The sequence below is a fragment of the Giraffa tippelskirchi genome, chromosome 2 (assembly GCF_054371585.1).
Source record: "Giraffa tippelskirchi isolate mGirTip1 chromosome 2, T2T-mGirTip1v1.2.pri, whole genome shotgun sequence".
Classification (NCBI taxonomy): domain Eukaryota; kingdom Metazoa; phylum Chordata; class Mammalia; order Artiodactyla; family Giraffidae; genus Giraffa; species Giraffa tippelskirchi.
Genome location: NC_137276.1, coordinates 227,695,113 through 227,710,639, shown reverse-complemented (window position 1 = coordinate 227,710,639; position 15,527 = coordinate 227,695,113). Strand labels below are relative to the sequence as shown.

At 46.3% G+C, this 15,527-nt stretch overlaps 1 long non-coding RNA gene across 1 annotated transcript; it reads right to left on the bottom strand.

The window, feature by feature from the left end:
- Window positions 1-271: 271 nt before the first annotated feature.
- Window positions 272-14,232, bottom strand: LOC145539249 (uncharacterized). Its single transcript, XR_014077668.1, has 4 exons — window positions 14,169-14,232; window positions 12,390-12,487; window positions 11,564-11,735; window positions 272-1,089 (listed from the first exon to the last, which is right to left on the bottom strand). It is a non-coding gene; the product is annotated as an uncharacterized LOC145539249 (long non-coding RNA).
- Between the last annotated feature and the right edge of the window lie 1,295 nt (window positions 14,233-15,527).

Sequence of the window (15,527 nt, the reverse complement as noted above, 5' to 3'; positions counted from 1 at the left end):
CTGTGCTCCTCATCTTCAAGGCTCTCATCTCTTTTACAAAACTTCTTGAACCACTGCTGCACTCTACATTTGTTAGCAGTTCCTGGGCCAAATGCGTTGTTGCTGTTGTGAGTTGTCTCCACTGCTTTACCCATTTTGAACTCGAATTAAAAAAATCTCTCAAATTTGCTTTTTGTCTAACGTCATTTCTATAGTTTAAATAAATATAAAATAAACAGCAAGTAACAGACCATTAACAAAAAACAATAAAGTGAGAAATGTGCATTAAAATGATGTATAACATAACCACATTTATTTAAGAATATATTCCATTATCAAACAGCAAGTTTCAACAATGCAAAACCGCAATTACTTTTGCACCAATCTACAGTTAAAGAGAATGAGAAGGAAAGGGGGAGAAAAACTCTAGAAAAGCTATGACATAAGGAAAAGAAAAGTTGAGGTTGCTGGTGTAATGTGGCCTTCACTTTTTTTCTGAAAAGCTGGTGTGTGTGGGCTGGAGGTGGGGACAGAAGTGTCAGCATAGGAAGCGATTGCCACTCAACACTCACCATCTCTAAATCCTGGTGGCTGAAGAGCTTGGCACATAAGACCCTGGTCTCAATGCTCCGCAGAGAGAATTTTTAAAGGACACTGTTTTTATAAGGATTGTTCAGTGACGATCTTCCCTGGCACTGCTCGAAGTTTAGAAGGTTAGCTGGAGACTAACAAGAACCAGGGCTTCCTAGGTGGCTCAGGGGTAAAGAATCCGTCTGCCAATAACGGAGATGCAGGAGACTCCATTTTGATTGCTGGGGTAGGAAGATCCCCTGGAGAAGGAAATGGCAAACCACTCCAGTATTCTTGCTTGAAAAATCCCATGGACAGAGGAACCTGGCATGCTACAGTTCATGGGGTCACAAAGAGTCAGACGCGACTGAGCGCAATGCGAACACACTCTTGCCATCTTGAGGAACTGGATTTTAAAGTTAAAGGTCCAAACTGACTTCTTTTGCTCTGATGCTGGGAGAATCAATGTCAAAGCCATGATGTATCAAGAGTTGTCAACTGGGTCCACGCTGTAATATGCTCTCAACCATCCAAAGGAAGCTGTTGGGGGACTGAAAGCTGGTTAGTGTATTTGGTATGGACAGCCATAGAGCCAGCCCCACCTTCCTACACCTGCATACCTTCCTACATCTACATACCATACATCTCAACTCCTCATTTTCCAGGCTACCCAGATGCTGCAATTAACCTGATTTCATTTTTGGGTAACAGGATTGATAGGAAGATGCCCAGAGGGATGGATACCCCTACAGATGGCCCTGCCTGGAGGCTGGAGCCAAGTTTCAGCTGAAGTTGAATTCACGCAAGCCAACTTGGAAGTTCATAAGCTTGAAGATCTCCAGCCCAGGGAGGCCACCACCAGAACATACTGGTCACATTAGAACCTGCCTATTGAAGTGAAGCCTTGTTTATTTTTCCATGGTAGAGGTAATGGCATGTGACATTTCTCTGAATCATTTATTTATATTTTTCCTCCTTTTTTTCAGCATAAGAAACTAAACAGATGGAGAAAACTCACTTACAGGGTTTTCTTATTACTCCTGGCAGTCTTTGGCTCCAGACAACTGCTTAGCCTGTTTCCCTGGCTAGAAAGAATGCCTGGAAGTGTTTACTCTGTCTTCAGATTTACAGAGGGTGATCAGGGACCACATTTTCTCCATTTGTTCCCTGCATCAAAGTCTTCTTCCCAGCTCCAGTACAAAGATGGTTTACTGATGCTCTGGACCCCTACTCAGAAGCTTTTTTATTTGATTTGATTCTTATTGTTGATGTTAGTAGTGCATTTAAGCATGTCTCCACTCCCATCTTCTAGTGGGAATGAAGAGTTCCTTGTGAGAAGGTTGGATGTAGATGAAAACATCCATAATGCGAACACAGTTCTGCACATGGGCAACTGAGGGATGAGCTGATGGGAGGCAGGGGCAAGAGTAGATGATTAATTTTTGTTACGGGTAGAATTGTGCCTCCATCCCTCCATCCACATGTAAATGTGAGAGTCCTAACCTCCACACCTCAGAATGTGATCTTATTTGCAAATAGGGCCTTGGCAGGAACAAACAAGTTAAAATTAGGTCACTAGCTGTTGTTGTTGTTCAGTTACTAAGTTGTGTCCAACTCTTTGCGACCTCATGGACTTTAACCCACCAGGCTATCCTTCACTATCTCTAAGAGTTTGCTCAAATTCATGTCCATTGAGTCGGTGATGCCACCTAACCATCTTATCCTCTGCAGTTCCCTTCTCCCTTTACCTTTAAACTTTCCCAGTGTCATTGTTTTTTCCAGTGAGTCAGCTCTTGGCATCATGTGGCCAACATATTGGAGCTTCAACTTCAGCATCAGTCCTTCCAATGAATATTCAGGGTTGGTTTCCTTTAAGATTGATTGGTTTGATCTATTAGGATGGACTCCAATTCAGTATGATGTTGTCCTTACTGTAAGGGGGAAATTTGGATACAGAGACACACAGAGAAGGAAGACAATACAGAGACACAGGGATAACAGAGCCATCTCCAAGCCAAGAAGTGAGGCAAAGAGCAGATCTTCCTTCACAGCCTTTAGAAGACACCAATACTGCCCACACCCCGACCTTCAGCTTCTAGTCTCCAGAACTGTGAGTCAATGAACTTCTAGCTGTGAAGTCACTCAGTCTATGGTACTTTGTTATGGTTTCCCCAGGAAACGCATGCAATTGCATTCCAGGAAAGTACAAGGGGTGTGAGATATGTTATAAAAAGAGGGCAGCGGGTATGATGGAGTTGAGAATAATTACTTGCTTCAGACTCTTGAACAGAGATGCTGAATATGGCTCCAAACGGCAATAATAATATAAAAATTGGGTTTGGTTTGGCAAAGGCAACACCATAATGGGTAATTTTAGCATCAAAAACAATCAAAGTATTAAATATCTAGCAAACGAAAAAAGTAAACCTCTAACTATGGAGATTTCCTGTGCTTAAGAGGAATTGACCACAAAGCAATTAAAGTTAAGAAAGAAAGAAAGCCTTCTATTTCATACTTAGAGAAAACTTTTAAAACTCTTCTTGCTATAGACAAATAGCCCCACTTATATTTGTATGGCTTTTCACAGTTTTTGTAGAGCTTCATATACTTGATTCCGTTTAATAGTTCCAAGAGATAAACAGGGCAGAAAAAATTATGCTTATTTTATAAACGGGAAATCTGTGACTGTTAGAGTGTTTTGCTCAAGGTCAGATAAACAACAAATTTCTTTCTTGATTAAAATGATTTTAGTTGAAAAAATAGTCACCAATTTGAATAATTTAGACATAAAATCATTTGCTAGTAAAGATTCCTCCAGCCAAAGAAGCCAAAAGTAACTGGCCTTGGGAAGACCGGAGCTACAGTTCCCTAGCCCCCACAGCTCCCCCCGCCCAGGACCTTTCCCCATAAAGGGTTGTGAGTCTGGTCTATGAGATTGCCATAGAGATGACTCACAGCCAATCTCCAAAACTGAGTCTCTGGTCAAATTTCAAATTCTAAGATGAGAGGATCTGATTGGCTGGTCAAGTGTCTAGTCCTGTGGCTACCAATTGTGATCAGAGTGTGCAGGTCATATAGTATCAGCAAGGTAAATGAGGACCCAATCTTAAAGATTAGGTGGACAGTTTCCAAACAGAGGGAAATTATAATGTAGCCTAGTATGTCCCTGGAAGTTCCACACCTTAGCTGCCCAACACCAACACATATGGGGACCTTCCTGTAAATCTAGATGTGCCCCTCTGGGTAACAAGTGAAGAACCTAGAGGTCCAAGCACCCTCATCCACTCCCCAGTAGAAACAACCAAAGGTCATGTCCAGCTAACAACTAGTAGATGGGCTAGCAGCTCATTAAACATGATTCCCTTTCTTCCCAAGCTCACAGATTCACTCCCTTTCCCAACCTCCCTTGGGATTAGATGGGTCATGTGACCAAGTTCTGGCCAGTGGAATGTGAGCGGAAGTCACTTTCCGGTCTGGATCTCCTTGCTCTTCCCCCTTCATTGACTCGATGGAGAGACACTGTGACCTTGACAGCTTCAGTAAAGTGAATATGGAATAACTACAACATGGAAGGAGGTTGGGTCCCAAGTCACTTCTTGGAGAAGAGGCACAGGCATATCAAGAACAGATTAAAAAATTGCAACCGAAAGAATGCTGATGAAGAAGGTAGTTCCAGAAGGGATTTGATAATCTCCTTGGTACCCACAGGAGGAGCTCTCCAATTATTAATTCATTCATTTAAAGAGTATTTCTTGAGCTCCTAATATGTGCCAGGCATACTCTGCTAGATACTGAAGATTCAATGTCAAACTCAATGTCTGCCCTCTTGATACTTACAGCCTAGAAGGGAGAAGGGTATTAGTTTGTCTCATTCATGAACATGAAATTACAAACTGAGATAAAGACTCTGAAGGAAAGAGTCTGGTCTATGAAAGAGCATAGCAAAGGATCAAATCTTAAATGTGAGGATTTGAAGAAATGACATTTGGGCTGAGTCCTGAATACTGAGTAGGTGGTAACTCATGGAAGAAAGCAATTTTTAGACAAATATTTGCCAAACCTTCTGATGGGGGTACACAGGGAGTACAATAGGAGCCCCTCCAAAAGTATTTTAATTTCTTTGAAAGAAATGAAAAAGGCTTCTTACAGTAGGTGACATTTTGGCTGAATACTAATGGATAAAAAGAAATCTGAAGAAAAATAAAGGAGGAAGGATATCCCAAGCAGAGGGTATAAAGTGTGTGCATAGTCACGGAGGCATCAGAAAGTAAGAACAAGTAGTTCTGCACAACTATAGCTTTAAGATAAAGATGTTTGTGAGGGAAATGGTCCATGAGAAAGCTAGAGAGTCAAATTACAAAGACTCTCTTGTCTAGGTCATGCTAAAGGGGTTAGACTGTACCCTGCGGGCAGTGGGGAGTCAAAGGAAAATAGTCACAGAGAAGTGTTCAAATAAGATGTCTCCTTCAGAAAGTTCAGTCTAGATTTTATGAAGAACAGATTGGACCTGGAAGAGAACGGAAGCTGAGAGGAAAATTCAGAGCCATGAAGCCTCTCTGTGTAATAGTTATCGTCTACTCTAGGCCTGAGCCTGAGCTATCATCCACCATAACCTGAGCCTTTCTGGGAGAAGGAACAGTCTGAAGTGTTCCTCTCTTTCTACCTGCCCCATTGCCGCCATCTTGGTTGGCCCTGGTTGCCACAGCAACAAGTAGTCTCTCTCTCTCTCTCTCTCTCTCTGCCTGCAGCCTTCAACTCCTGTAATCTCTTCTTCACAGTGCCAGCCGGTATGGGCCCTGAGACTCGTGGCTGATCACATCCCCCAGGCTCAGAGAGCTACTCATGGACTAGAGGGTCAAGCTCAAATCTTCTCTTGTGCATCTCTAGTTTCCTCTCTCTTTACTTACTGCTCAGTTCTTCACATACATTATCTTTAATCCTACTCCAAGGTGAAAATCACTGTCCTTATTTTACAGCTTCAGAGGTGTCAAGTCACAGGTCACAACCCAAAGGTCACAGACTAATAAACTCTGGGATCACATTTTGAATCCAGAACTAACTCAAAAGCCCAAACTCTCTCCATGCAGGCATGTTAACACTAAACCAAGTGGCATGGGTCAGTCAAGCTATAGCCCCAAATTATGCACCCCAAAATGTAGTACCCTAAGAACTGACTGAAAGTATTACATAAAATAGAACAATGCCAGTACTATTCTTTTTCCAAACCACAGTAAATAATCCAAGTTTTTAAAATTTACGTATGTGCTCTCTATAAATTTCTTAAACTCTCTGGTCCTTCTACCACCATGAAAATTAGAATTTAGTGTAGAGCACTGACTTTGTACTAATTTTGCAGTTTGTTGTTGCATTGGTGAGCTTTTCTGGTCACAATAATGCAGGATCATGCAGGATCTTAGTTCACCAACCAGAGATCGAACCTGGGCCCCCTGCAGCGGAAGCTTGGAGTCTTCACCACTGAATCACCAGGGAAGTCCCTAATTTTATAGCTATTTTAATTGATTCCATCTCTTAAATAAGTTTGAAATCCACTGAGCTAAATTGTATGGTTAGTAGGAAAGAGGGAAATAAGAAATCTTTGCTGGGGTTGATACATGGAAGGCTCTGAAAGCCTGGCCCAGGAGTGTGTGATCCTATGGACTGTAGCCCTCCAGGCTCCTCTGTTCATGGAATTCTCCCGGCAAAAATACTAGAGCGGGTTGCCATTTCCTCCTCCAGGGGATCTTCCCGACCCAGGGATCAAACCCAAGTCTCCTGCATTGTAGGCATATTCTTTACCACCTGAGCCACTAGGGATGCTTATGTGGTTAGTAGGAAAGAGGGAAATAAGAAGTCTTGGTTGGGGTTGATACATGGAAGGTTCTGAAAGCCCGGCCCAGTAGCTACACTCCAAACTCCACATTCAAAAAACTAAGATCATGGCATCTGCTCCCATCACTTCATGGCAAATACATGGGGAAATAATGGAAACAGTGACAGACTTTATCTTCTTGTGCTCCAAAGTCACTGTGGATGGTGACTGTAGCCATGAAATTAAAAGATGCTTGCTCCTTGGAAGAAAAGCTATGACAAAACCTAGACAACATATTAAAAAGCAGAGCTATCACTTTGCTGACAAAGGTTCAACTAGTCAAAACTATGGTTTTTCTGATATTCATGTATGGATGTGAGAGTTGGACCATAAAGAAGGCTGGGCACTGAAAAATTGATGTGTTTGAACTGCGGTATTGGAGAAGACTCTTGAGAGTCCCTTGGACTGCAAGGAGATCAAACCAGTCAATCCTAAAGGATCAACCCGGATTATTCATTGGAAGGACTGATGCTGAAACTCCAATACTTTGGCCACCTGATGCAAAGAGCTGACTCATTGGAAAAGACCCTGATGCTGGGAAAGATTGAAGGCAGGAGGAGAAGGGGACAGCAGAGGATGATATCGTTGGATGGCATCACTGACTCAATGGACATGAGTTTGAGAAAACTCCAGGAAATAATGGAAGACAGGGAAGCCTGACGTGTGGCAGTCCATGGGATCACAAACAGTCGGACACAATTGAGTGACTGAACAACAACAGGCAGAGGGGAGCATCAGGTGGCTTCCAGTCGAGGAGAGGCCCGATTGCAGCTGCACTGCAGGAAGACTTCTCTGACCACAGGGGCCAAAAAAATAAGAACAGAATTTCTCAAAACATGATCCCATACCAGCAGGATCAGAATCAGCCAGGAGCACATTAAAACATGTTCTCAGGCCCCACCCACAATTCAATTCATCAGGAATGGGAATCCAAGAATCTGCATGTTAACAGCCTCTGAGATTTTAACGGATGCTGACTATGAGGATCAGCAGATTAGGAGGGGAGATTTTCGATCTGGAAACCAGCTGGGTGGCTGCAGAGATTCTCCAGAAAGGAGGCAATAAGGGAGTGAGCTGGAGCAGAGGAGAGAAACCTCAGGACAGGGAGAGACGGGCGGGAGAGGATGTGGGATGGACAAGTGATTAGATGCAAAAGGAAAGGAAAGGAAGACAAGGAAGTCAACTGAGGGTTTCTGACATGGGTGGGGGTGGCCGGGAGGATGGTGGGGTTATTGGCCCAAACCAGGAGGGCAAGGGAAACAGCAATTTGGAGGCAGATAATTTTGTTTGGGTTGGTCACCTTGAACTTGAGATGCTGACAGGACATCCTAGCCAGTGTGTAAACAGTCTACCATTAGCAGATCTCTAAATGGCATTGAGAATCTACAGCCAACTTGCACGTTTGGGAACCCTGGGACACTAATGAGGCTCAGGGCAGGGGACAGGACTTCTGGGAGTCTATTAGCTTTCTCCACTCACAGCCGCAGATGGCACGCACCCTGAGCCCAGTGGCCAGCTGTAAATACAAAGCGTGAATGACACCAAGGTGGGGAGAACGTGTGATTTCCTGCAGATCCAGCCTTGTCCTGGGACAAGCAGCCCTGGTCTCCTGCCCTGCGGAGCGACCTTGTGATGGCACCATCCAAACTGCACTCGATTCTTGTCACTCGTGCTCTGCTTGGGGTCACCCACCAGCATTGACTTCAAAGGCAGCTTCAAAAATCCGTACAGCTGTGTTCTCAACCTGGCCAATTATACGCCACTGGAAAGTCAGGCGGGGCCAGAACCTGGGAGTCATCTCAAGGACACCTTTTAAGACCAGAAGAAGGCCTTTGAGAAGTGACTGTTTCTGTAGATCCAAGCCACCCAGGCCTTTTATCTGCACATTAACACACACGGGCCTCAGGGAGGGGGGCTAGCCTGGAACTCGGATCATCAGGTTTTTCGAAAAGAGACATTTTTCTTGTTTAGCTTCCAGTCCGCTGAGGGGGGCATCTGGGGAATATCACTGCTGGAAGCACATCTAGAGGTTTTCAATTAAAATAAATTGCCTCAATCTTTGCAAATTGTACAACAAACTGTGGGTGTCATGCTAGGGCCTCAAGCTGTTCACTCTCAGGCGAGCTCCAGGCTGAACTCCTTCTGAGGCCACAGGAAAGAAGGAAATATATCAGTGGACTCACAGCGCCCTCATCCCATCCCCCTGCCCCACATTCCCCCCACCTTTGCCCTTATTATTGTTCAGTCACTAAGTGGTTTCTGACTCTTTGCGACCCCATGGACTGCAGCACGCCAGGCTTCCCTGTCCTTCACTATCTCCCGGAGTTTGCTCAAACTCATGCCCATTGAGTCAATGATGTTATCTAACCATCTCATCCTCTGTCACCCCCTTCTCCTCTTGCCCTCAATCTTCCCCAGCGTCTACCCCTCCCCACCTCAACCTCATAAATGGAGCCACTGTGCCCTGTTCTCAGCCCCAGGAAACCCTCAGCAGAAGCCTTGGAAAATCCATCCTGGTGATCAGCCCTCCTAGAGCAGCACAGGGTCTGGTGGCCTCCAGACACCATTTCTCCACCGTCAGCCAAGCCTGACGCATCTCAAGGACAGTAAGTGGCACAGTGCCTGGCACCTCTCGATTCCAGACCTAATCTGCTTCCTGATCTTGGTCCCCGGGCAGGTTCTGTTGGACCCACAGAAGAGCAAGGCTGTAGATACTCACCACTCACATGCCTGCTCAGTCACACAGTTGTGTCTGACTCTTTGTGACCCCATGGACTATAGGTTGCCAGGCTCCTTAGTCCATGGGATTCTCCAGGCAAGAGTACTGGAGTGGGTTGCCATGCCCTCCTCCAGGGGATCTTCCTGACCCAGGAATCGGACCTGTATCGCCTGTGTCTTCTATATTGCAGGTGGGTTCTTTACCCACTGAGCCACCGGGGAAGCCCGCACGAGAGCATCAACTCCCGGGGTGCATATTTCCTTTCTGGAATTCCCTTCCTAGTGCCAAAGCCCTCAAGAGCCCAGGAGGAGTGCAGAGTTTTGGTGACTAGAACTTGTGCAGTTTACAGACCTTTAGGGATGTGATTAATACAATTCAGGAGTGTCCGTGTTGACATACACTTACGTCACTGTCTGAGTCTGCCACAGCTGCCTGCAGAGCAGGGCATTTCCGCAACTGAAATCCATCTTCTCACAGCTCTGGAGGCTGGGAGTCCAAGATCAAGGTGTTGGCAGGGTTGGTTTCCACTGAGGCCTCACTTCTTTGGCTTGTAGATGGCTGTCTTCTGGTATCTTCACACGGCCTTCTCTCTGTATGTCTATGTCTTAATCTCTTCATATAAGATGGAATTAAGGCCCACCCATAGGACTTCTTTACCTTCATTACTTTTTTTTTTTTTAAAGATGCATACTTCAGTTTATTTCTATTTGTTTACTTTTTTGGCCTCTCCAGGTGGCATGCGGGATCTTAGTTCCTGGACCAGGGATCAAACCTCTGCCCCTTGCAATAGAAGTGCATATTCTTAACCACTGGACCACCAGGGAAGTCCCCCTTAACTATCTCTTCAAAGATGCTATCTACAGTACAGTCACATTCTGAGGTGTGATGGTTAGGAGTCAAACATACAACTCTTGGAAAGTGAAAGTGAAAGTTGTTCAGTTGTGCCCGACTCTTTTGAGACCCCATGGACTGTAGCCAGCCAGGCTCCTCTGCCCATGGGATTTTCCAGGCCAGAATACTGGGGTGGGTTACCATTCCCTTCTTCAGGGGATCTTCCCAATCCAGGGATCAAACCCAGGTCTCCCACATTGCAGATGGATTCTTTATCACCTGAGCAATGAGGGAAGCCCAACAACTCTTGGAGAGGACCCAATTCGGTCTATGACAGTCACAGAGCACAGGACCCACCCCTTCAAGTCTGACCCACCCTGTTCCTTGCCTTTTAGCCAGACTGTCCGCCATCATATTCCTTACAAGTAGCAGTGAGTCAGAGAGGAAGGAAAGTCCAGCAAAGTCACTGGCTTCTGGCTCACAGTTAGGGTACTAAGGTCATTGGAAGAAGTTTGAAACTAACAACTGTGGGTCCCTGTCCTCACCTGTTTAGACATGCATCTCCCTGGGTCCTCAGAGGTCACCAAGTGCCTTTAACTGAATCAGATCATCTGCTCTGATTTGTATCCCCTCCCCATTCCCCTATCTTAGAGCAGATTCTTTCACCAAAGATCCACATACACGCCAGGCAATAGACTTCACCCTGGTGCCTGTGCTGCTCGGCTTGCTCTTGAGAACCCCAGCACAAGGTCCAGCTGGCCCTGTGACCTCACAGGACAGAGGAGCCTCCCCCCTGCCCAGAGCCCCCCACCTGCAGATGGGGCTGCGTCATCAGCCAGAGTCTATTGGAGACTTCAGGCCACAGTTTCAAGGGAACCGTTTTGATCTTCACGAGGGATGAGCTCAAACACTTGGGGAATCTACTCTAAAAGGGGGAAAAGACACCAACATTCACTCACACAGAGGCATCGCTGTTTGAGAGCAAGTAGGGCAGGACGGAGCAGTGTGTGGCACAGTCAGAGAAGGGGGGCTAGAGAAACTCGGGGAGGAGATGGTGCTGGAGCTGAGCCTGGGAGGGAGAACTCAACGGGCTGAGAGCAGAGAGGAGGGAGGCCCCCAAAGTGGGGGCATGGCCTGAACAAGGACCAGATTCAGGTAGGAGGTGGCCAGGCTCAGGGCTGGGAGAAGGAGGCAGAGACTTGCTCTGCCCGGAGCAGAGGCAAGTTCTCCTAATGTAAATGCACGGATGCTGTGTGAACCGTCTGATTTCCAGAAAGGACAGGGAGCTGATGGCAGCGCCTGTGGCCAAAGCGGGCCTGTGGACAGGGGCAGAGGCCAGCTTGCTCCCAGACTCAGCACCTCTCCGGCATCTAAACCGAAGCTCCACTCCACTTTTTGGCAGGCCCTGAACGTGCTCTCCGCTGTCAGCATTATTGCTTTCCAGGAATCTCCTGTTTTTCAAAGTATTTTTGCCAAGATGTGATGTTTTGCAAGCCCTGCCGCCCATCGCCCTCCTCCCCTGTCAAACTGATGAAACCATCCGTCTTCTAGCCCCAAGCGGTCTTGCCCCACCCTGCCCTCGCACCCCAGCTCACCCCAGCATCTGGCCGAGATCCAGGAGTCCCGGAGGCAGAAGACAGGCCTGTCTGTCTCCACCGGAGCCGGTGACATGGAGGAGCTGTAGTATCCTCGCCGCCCAGTCAGGACAACTGCTTGTTGGCAAATACCCCCAAGGGGCATGAGTATCTCCCAGGCAGCCCCCGAGTTCTGGCAGGAGACAGGGTAGAATTGTTTCTGGGGCTATTTGGACATGAATTAAGGGCAAGGGGCCCTTCCTAAAATATTTGCTTGAGGACTGGGTTTTAAACTCATTCCACTGCTCAGTGACTCCTGCCCCACATTAACTCATCAATACAGGAAAATATGTATTCAGTCTCCCATTTGTTATACCAGGGGGAACATAAGTTGCCTATGGAGGAAGGGTTTCAGGCTTGTCAGATTCCGATACCTAGGAATCATTCTAACCCAGTCTTGCAAATAAATGTGGAATTTTGCCAGCCTGCCATTATACTTCGTCAGTCTAGGAGAAACCATATCTTCAGGCTGGAGAATATATGACCAACTATTATTGAACTGCAGGGCACAGGCTTTGTTTAGAAAGCTTCATGTGTGTAAATGTACATAATCCAAAAGGGAATTCTATTTTACCAGGAAAAAAACAATCAAAATCCTACACCTGTGACTCTTTGGTTTAGCATCCATGGTGACACCCGCGCTGGTGCTGCTCCACCATGAATACTGGCATGATAACAAATTGTATCTTTAATCCAGGCTACAAGGCTAAATCCAAATTGTTCTTCCTTGTCATTCCTTGGAGACCTGCAAGCTTTCAAGTAATTCGGAACTTAAGTTTTTCCTCACCTGTATTCTGTAGAGCTCTTCCAACTGCTGTGAGAGCCCTTTGGTGGGCATCTACTGCAAGAAATGACCCTGGACCTTTCTGGAAGCCTTGCCAAGACCTAGGAGGGTGAAAGGGTAGGCAGGCTATTTCATTCCCTGGTTTAGCCAACCCTGGGGACATGGCCTCCTCAGCACCAAACATGAAGTTTTGTGGGAAACAGAAAAGTTATTCAGTAAGAAAACTATTTAGGAGCTTACAGGGCAAAATGGCTGTTATTCTGTTTGTATGTTAGTTTCTCAGTCATGTCTGACTCTGTGTGACCCCATGGACTGTAGCCCACCAGGTTCCTCTGTCCATGGAATTCTCCATGCAAGAATACTATCATGGATAGACATGCCTTTCTCCAGGGGGATCTTCCTGATGCAGGGATTGAACACAAGTCTCTTGCATTGCAGACAGATTTTTTACCATCTGAGCCACCAGGGAAGTCCCAAGTGGCTGTTACCAGCCCTAGATAGTATTTGTATTAGAGTAATTCTTCAGAAAGGTTACTCTGTCTCTGACTGCTGATGCCGGACAACATCAAATGTGGACAAGAATTTCAGAGATTACGTTAAGTCTGTGGCTTCAAAACTTTAAAACTTCGAACAGAATCTTATATGGAAACCTGGTACATCAAGCACGTGAGTGGAAGGCCCACTGACCCCTCCTCCTTACCCCAGACACCTCTTGGCACAGTGGGACAAGCTGGGCCACCCCCTTCCCATGGCTTTCCTCCCCACTATCACTCAAGAGCAAGCATTGGAAGAAGGCAGAAGTGACCCAGCCTTCTAACATGGTAGTTCCATTGAAGAATGATGCCATGTTGGCTCCTTGAAATCACAGTCTCCCAAGTAGCATCAGCCAGGCTGGGATATGGACTTGAAGCCCACATGCCTGCCTCTGGGATTCACAGCCTCTGAGTGATGTGACTCTGCCTTGTCCTTGCAGCTGCTCCTTGATCAGCCCCTCTTGTCAGCAAGCAGTTCCTCAGCAGTGAAGCCTGTGCCAAATGCCAGATACTAATAGTGCAATAAAAATCCTACCTATTGTCACTGTAGGTTCATCAATTCTAACAGATGTACCACCGAATACAGAATGCCCAATAGTTACTTCATATGCATTTTTGTATGTCTGTTAGGTGTTATAAAAGATACATTCAATATAAGGGTTATCCTTTTTCCTGGGGCATGAAGAGGGAATTTGCCCTAGAGCCAGTAACATAGCTAGTAAGTAGCAACGTCCAGCTGCAAGGCAAGGGCTGCCTCAAATTTTCTCCCTTTCAGTCTTAAGTCTTTACCACCAACGCCTCCCCCATGCCACTTCCTAACACCCGTTTCAGTCTCTCCATCTCTCAATACAGTCATTCAACAGTATTTATCGAGTAACCACTGTATTACTGGCACTGTTCTGTCACGGGGCAAAACAGCCAAAGTGGGCACATAGAACCCTCTCCCTACATAGAGCTTACACAGGAAATAAGTAAGCAAAGGAACAAACAACAAAATTACATCTCGTGATAACTGCAAGAAGGAAATAAACAGCATTCTCGGATGGAGAATAACTGATTTCCCCCCACATAATCTTAGAGCCATAGCCCAAACCCAGAGACCATCAAACTCCTGATATGCTCCTGACAGCTGGAGCACTTTGGTTACTCCTACTCCCAAGCCCTTAAAAGAGATGCCCACGCCACCCTGGGGCCCCTGGTCCAACCACCCACCCAGCTGTGTGGAGTGGGACAGAAAAGAATGGCAGACCTGCAGGGAGAAAGAGCTGAGGGGAGAAGGAAGTGCTGCGGGGGAACAGGAAGTGCGGAGGAGAGACCAGGAAGTGCGTCACGGGAAAAGAAGAGCAAGAAACAGGAGATAACAGAAGCACGCGTTTCACGGACCGTCAAGGCAGAAGGTTGTCTTCAGCTGGTAAAAAGATGGAAATTCAAATCTCCTGAGTCTTAACCAAACACACCAGGGAGATGCTGCTAAAAGGCGGGCAGAAGACAATACACAGGGCTTCCTTGTCTATGAGCCCAAGGCAGGATGGGGTTGAAGGGGTATTAAAATTTCCTCCCCTCTTCCACCCCAAGGAAATATGGAAGAATAAGAGGAAGAATTTCAGACACCCTAGCTAATCTTTGACAGCTTGGAGAGAATGGAAACCTCAAATAGAACATAGTAACCCACCGATTTCACCTTAGCCTGGTAGCACTAACCAGGACCTGAAGAACCTAGAAGAAACTGCAGTCAGGCGGCTTTGCCAGTGTTCAGAGAAGCTTGCAGGAGGGTGGGATCTTAGAAATATTTGCTGGAGGAGAGAGGGCACAGAAGGCAAACACATGGAGGCCATGCATTTACTCACATTACAACCCAGAGGTTCAAGGAAAGGGTTCTTTATTTTCTCTATCACTTCATCTGATATTCCTCATGAGCCCACACCCTGCTCAATGAAAACTGGCCAATTAACAATAGTTTGGACTTTTCCAATTTAAACGGTCTCCTTTCAATGTAAACATTCAATCAGTTTATTCAAAGTTCAATTCCCTATAAGACTGGTCTTAACAGTCTCTTTAGGACAGCTCCTATTTCCTCCCCTGCTGGTCTTCTACTTTCCTATATGGCAGCTAAGTATTTGGAGGAAAGATAGGGTTTTCGTGACTCCAAAGAGACCTGGCATCTCTGAGCCTCCCTACTGGAAAGCTCCCTGAAACAGATATGCCTAGCTCTGCCTGTCCCTCCAAGGGCATCCAGGCATTTCTGAGGGTCCATTCTACACTGTAGCTGAAGACAACTGTGGAGGGTCAATCCCTGGTTCTCCCTCTGACCCACTCAGTTGATGTCTTCCCCAGCCTAGCACAGGGGCAGCTTGTGAAACAATCTCAGAAGGGTAACACAAATACTTCAGTGGATGAGAATCATCCCCCCCTCCCGAGTCTGTTTGGCCTCACGGCTCTACTCATCCCAGCCTTCTCAATTCTCAGACTCTCAGGTAAGGGGCCACGACAGCTCATAGAGAGTGAAATACAGTTTATTTCACTCATTTACCCAATAGTCCCCACTGACTCTGGGTTTGTGACTGTGAGAGGGGATATTTGGACTGGGGTTTGGTCTCTTACCTCCCCT